The sequence below is a fragment of the Cupressus sempervirens genome, chromosome 3 (assembly GCF_028749045.1).
Source record: "Cupressus sempervirens isolate cs-2001-9-10 chromosome 3, ASM2874904v1, whole genome shotgun sequence".
Taxonomy (NCBI): domain Eukaryota; kingdom Viridiplantae; phylum Streptophyta; class Pinopsida; order Cupressales; family Cupressaceae; genus Cupressus; species Cupressus sempervirens.
Window position 1 is genome coordinate 694174791 of NC_143120.1, and position 6000 is coordinate 694180790.

Sequence of the window (6000 nt, forward strand, 5' to 3'; positions counted from 1 at the left end):
GTATAGATTTCCTTTCGCTAGATGGATAATATAATGGATAGTTTGAGTGGAGCAAAGTATTTTACAAAGGTTGATTTTAAAAGTGGATATCATCATATTAGGATCAAAGAGGGAGATGAATGGGAAACTTCTTTTAAGACTATTGAGGGATTGTATGAGTGGTTGGTTGTGCCTTTTGGTTTAACTAATACACCTAGTATTTTTATGAGGCTGGTGAATGAAGTTTTGAAAAGATTCTTGGGTAAGTTTATGATTTTATACCTTGATGACATTTTGATCTTCACTAAGAGAAAAGAATAGCACCTTGAACATATTAGACAAGTCTTGCAAAGATTGAAGGAGGAAATGTTGTTGATTAACCTAAAGAAAATGTTCATTTATGAAAGAAGAGATTGTGTACCTTAGTTTTTAAATTTTAGTTGATGGTTTGGAAATGGATTCTAAAAAGGTGAGAGTAATTCTTGATTGGCCTACACCAAAGAATGTTGGAGAGGGAAGATAATTTAATGGATTGTCTTGTTTTTATGGGAAGTTTATCAAAAAGTTTAGTTCTATCTATAATGCTATGACTAAGACTATAAGAGGAGATAAAAGGGGTTTCAAATGGACACATGGGGCATAAAAAAGTTTTGAAACATTAAAATAAAATATTGTAGAATTGCATACACTTGCCTTGCCTAATTTTCATAATTTTTTTCAAGTTGAATGTGATGCTAGTAAAAGTGCAATTGGAGTTGTTTTGAGTCAAGAAGGAAGACCTATAGATTTCTTTAGTGAGAAATTGACTGATTCTAAGAGAAAATATTTAGTTTATGATCAGGAATTCTATGTTATTGTTCAAGATTTGAAGAAGCGGAGACATCATTTGATGCCTAAGGATTTTGTATTGTACATTGACCATGAAGCTTTGTAGTATTTGGGAAGTCAGAATAAGTTGAATCAAAGACATATGAAGTGGGTTGGGTTCTTGTAATTTTTTGTTTTTTTGTTTTGATTAAAGCATAAAAGTGGATAGTTAAACAAAGTTGTTGATGCATTAAACCAAAGAAGAAATTTGTTGATAGAGATGAGAGTTGAGGTACTTAACTTTGATGATTTGAAGTTTTTGTATGAAATTATTATGATTTTTTTAGAACCTTGGAAAGTTTTTAATGAAAAAATAATAAGTGAGAAGTGGATTGACTATTTCATACAAGAGGACATATTGTTTAGAGGAATTCAGTTATGCATACCTAGAGGATCTATGAGAGAAAACATAATGAAGGAGAAACATAGTGGTGGACTTGTTGGACATGTTGGGATTGATAAGACTGTGAAACTAATTTTAGAGAGATAATTTTGGCCACATATTTATAGAAATGTGCAAAGGATGATTAGAGGTTGTAGAATTTGTCAAGTAGCAAAAGGAACTAGTCAGAATGTGGCGTTGTATTCACCTTTGCATGTAACTAATAGACCTTGGGAAGATGTGAGTATGGATTTTGTTCTTGGATTGCCTAGAAATTAGAGAGGTAATGATTCTATTTTGGTAGTCATTGAAATTTTTTCAAAGATGACTCATTTTATACCTTGTAAGAAGGCTTTTGATGCATTACGTGTAGATGAGTTATTTTTCAAGGAAGTGATAAGATTGCATGGTTTTCTTAAGACTATTATTTTAGATAGAGATATTAAGTTTATTGGTTACTTTTGGAGAACACTTTGGAAGAAGATGAATGCATAATTCAAGTTTAGTCCTACATTCCACTCTTAGACAAATGGACAAACTAAAGTAGTGAACAAAATTTTGGGTAATTTACTGAGATGTTTAGTTGGAGATAAGGTTGCTAATAGGGACTTAGTTTTGGCACAAATAGTATTTGCATACAACAATTATATGAATAGAACCACTGAGAGGACACCTTTTTAGATTGTTACTGGATTTCATCCTAAAGGAGCCACAGAGTTGAGAGAATTTCCTACTAAGATAAGAAGGAGTGTTGTAGCCAAGGGTTTTTCAATTTTCATGAGGATGGTAAGGGGAATTTGGAAGACAATAATTAGAAGTATAAATATAGAGTTGATCAAAGGAAGAGGCATAAATATTTTGAAGTTGGGGATGAGTTTATGATTCACTTAAGGAATAATAGATTTCTAGTTGCTACCTATAGTAAGTTAAAAATTAAGAAATTTGGACCTTGTAAGATTTTGAAGAAGTTTGACAATGGAAATGCCTATAAAGTAGAATTACTAGAAGATATGGATATATCACCTATATTCAACATTGGAAATATCTTTAAGTACTATGAGTCTAATGATGAGAATGAAAATAACCCAGATTATCCTAGGAAATTAAAAGACATCATTAAGAATTTTTTGAATAGCAGAGTACGAGAGGAAAAGACTACCTGGAATACCTAGTTTAGTGGAAAGACAAACTAGCTAAAGATGTTGGAAATGATTGAAAAGATCATACATAAAAAGTAATGGAACTGGTAAAGAATGTTCTCAATCATTGTTTTGTCATTGATGTCAAACCTGCTACTTGTAGGAATGAAAATTGCTTTAGTGATCCAAATACTATCAATTGGTTGATTGACAAGGAGGAGGCAATCAATAAGATGTAACTAGAACACCTAGAGAAAGGTTAAAGTTATGATGTTGGAATGAAGTACAAGGATCAGCTAAGCCATTGATGAAATAGTGTATTGATGACATACTCTAAGACATAGAGAATGGGCACACTGAAACATATCAAAGATGTAAGGTTTAGCTAAGACATTTGTAAAGCCTAACTAAGATTATTAGAGAGAGAGCTGCGCAAGCTAGTTAGTGCTGAACAAATTCGTAATTGAAGCTGAGCAAGTTCAACTTCAGTATGTGCCGAGTGAATATCAAGTGTCGAGTGATCTTTAGATGCCGAGTGAACTTTAGATGTTGAGTGATCTTCAGGTGTCGATTAAAGAATAGATGCCAAGAGAAAATCAGGTGCCAAGAAGATACAAGTGCCGAGTAACACAGAGGTGTCGAACATCAGTAATCCAATGTTGAGTTACTGCATTATTTCAAAGATCGAAGATTCGCCAAATCTGAGCTGACAAGGTTGTTATCTAGAATTTTGTGAATCAAATAGAAGATAAGAATGATGAGTTGGTGGCATAGAACACCATGTAAAACATTTTTTGGAGAATACAACTAGACTCCAGATGAAGTTTCAAGAGCAAGATATGGGGTAGATACATTGTATCCTACCTAATCTACCTAAAACTCTAAAATTGGAGAGGGAGAATTGAGTGGGAAAGGCAATCCAAATTTCTATTTAAGGAGTCATAAGTTCACGAAGCAAAGTCAGAAGGTCAAGCATGAAAGCATAAAGTGTTGAAGGAGGTGTTAAAGAGTAAGAGAGCATAGTTACTCTGCTTCAATAGATGACCATAGATATGGTTGCATTGGTATGATGAGTAAGAAGACTCAAGGAGACGAAGCTTGAGATGACAAGCTATCAGAGCTGAAGTGATTAAAAGCCAAGCAAAGGATTGAACTGAAGTGTGATCTGTAATCTGCAAAATATGTTGTAAGTTGTATTAGATCAAAAAGCCATTATTGTTACTCTCTAGCAATTGTAACAGTTAGTTTAAATCCTATGGACTTAGGTTGGTTTAATAGCCATGTTGTAAATCCTTTAACAGGGTGACATTCCAAGTGAATTTTCTAAAGTCCTTTGACCAGGCCCATTCCTAACAGTATGGTGAAATCCTCTAACAAGGTCACATTTAACAGTGTGTTGTAAGCCTTTAACAGGGTAGGCTTTTAATAGGGCATCACTTTAGAAGAGTGAGAATTAAGTAGCATGTTACTGGTGGTTTTTCCCAAATTGGGTTTCCACGTAAATCATTGTGTCATGAGTTGATCTTGCATGTTTTATTATTGCATGTTGATTTGTTGTAACTTGCTAAGATGATTGATTTAAGCTTGGATGGATGAATAGTTTATGGGCTCACTATAATTAGAGAAAAAAATATTATTATGGCATTTAGACCTTGGATAACTGATTCACCCTCCCCCCCCCCCCCCCCCTCTTTCAGTTATTCTAGAGAATTCTAACAATTGGTATCAGAGCCTTGCTGCTGACTTAGTTTAAAGGGGCTAGAAGCAGAAAAGATCAAAATGCCTAAGAGAGAAGTTCCCAAGCTCAACAAAGACAACTTTGTCACATGGAAAATTTTGATGAAGCTACATCTTGGATCCATAGGAGATTATGCCCAAAATTCAATTGTTACTAAACATGTTGATCCAACTGGTACTCTTACTGCAGAAGATTTGAAAAACAAATAGGAACACAATCAAACAATGCCGGAGATTGCTTCTGCACTCAACTATGCTGAATTTGATGATATCAAAGGATGTGATATTGCATTCAAGATGTGGAAAGCCCTATTAGACATTTATGGAGGAGATCTAAATTTCCAAAGAGCAAAAAGAGAAAGCCTCAGAGGAAAGTTTGATGATATGAAAATGGAGGAAAGTGAGAATGCTGCTTAGTATGGCACTAGAATAAAGGAAGTGGTAAGTGCAATAAGATGTTTGAGTGGTCAATTGGATGAAGATACTATTAATAGTAAGTTCTTGAGAACCTTTCTGCCTATCTATGCTATTAGAGTATCAGCAATACAAGAACTAAGATGCGTACCAGGAAACAATCTAAGTTTTGAAGGTATAGTAGGTAGACTTGCTGCATTTGAGTTATCTAACTTTGACAACTACAGACCTAAGAATTTTGAATCTACTTTCAAGGCCAAGTTATCACTGAAAGATGTTGAACAAGTGAAATCAAAGAAAGTAAGAAAATGAAATATATATCTAGTGATAGTAGCATTGATGAGGAAGATGTGGAACAATTGGAAGCATTACTAGCTAGAAGATTTCATAGAGGCAAAGAAAAATTCAAAGGTAAGATGCCTATCATTTGTTTCAATTGCAATGAAGTAGGACATATTGCTACAAGGTGTACACATAAAAATTATTATAAGGAAGGCAACAAGTACAAATACAGAAGAGAAGATGATAAGAGAGATTACAAAGACAAAGGCAAGAAGTGCTATATTGTTGAAGAGAATTCTGATGATGATGATGATGAACTTGTTTATGTGGCCATGAAGGACCAGTCTGATGAAGAAGAGCCTACAACACTGGTAACATGTATGAACAAGAATGATAGATGGATCATAGACAGTGGATGCTCACATCACATGACAGGAGACAAAAGTAAGTTTGTTAACTTTACATAATATGATGGAAATAGTGTTAGATTTGGTAATGATCCTCCATGTCAAATAAAATAAAAAGGCTCCATTAATCTTACAGAAAAAAATTCATGTGATAATGCATACTATGTTGAAGGACTAAACTAAAATTTTCTAAGTGTCTCATAGTTAGGCAATGTAGGATGCAAAGTAGAATTTGGAAACAAAACTACAAAAATCTATGATACTAATGGTAAACTGATAGGAAAAGGAGATCAAACAAGAATTAATCTGTTTTATCTTGATATGGATGATGTTTCTTATTTTGTTGCAAAATTTGATGATGAATGGTTATGGCATAGAAGGCTATGTCATGTCAACTTTGAAAATCGATCAATATCAATAAAATGAAGAAAGTCAGAGGTTTACCTAAATTAAAGAAGCCTGACAATATCATGTGCAAACAATATCAGCTGGGAAAGATGACAATGTCAAGTATCAAAAGTAAAAACTATACATCTAAAGAAGTACTTGAGTTAGTTCATACTGACTTATGTGGTCCAATGAAAGTACAAAGCTGCAAAGGAGATAAATATATAATGTTGTTTGTTGATGACTATTCCAGGATGATGACTGTTATGTTCTTAAAGAAAAAATCTAATGCTTTTCAAATGTTTAAGTGGTATGTGGCTAGAGTTGAAAAGGAAACAAGTAAGAGTTTGAAATTCCTGAGATTAGACAAAGGTGGTGAATTCACATCAAATAAATTTGAGATATT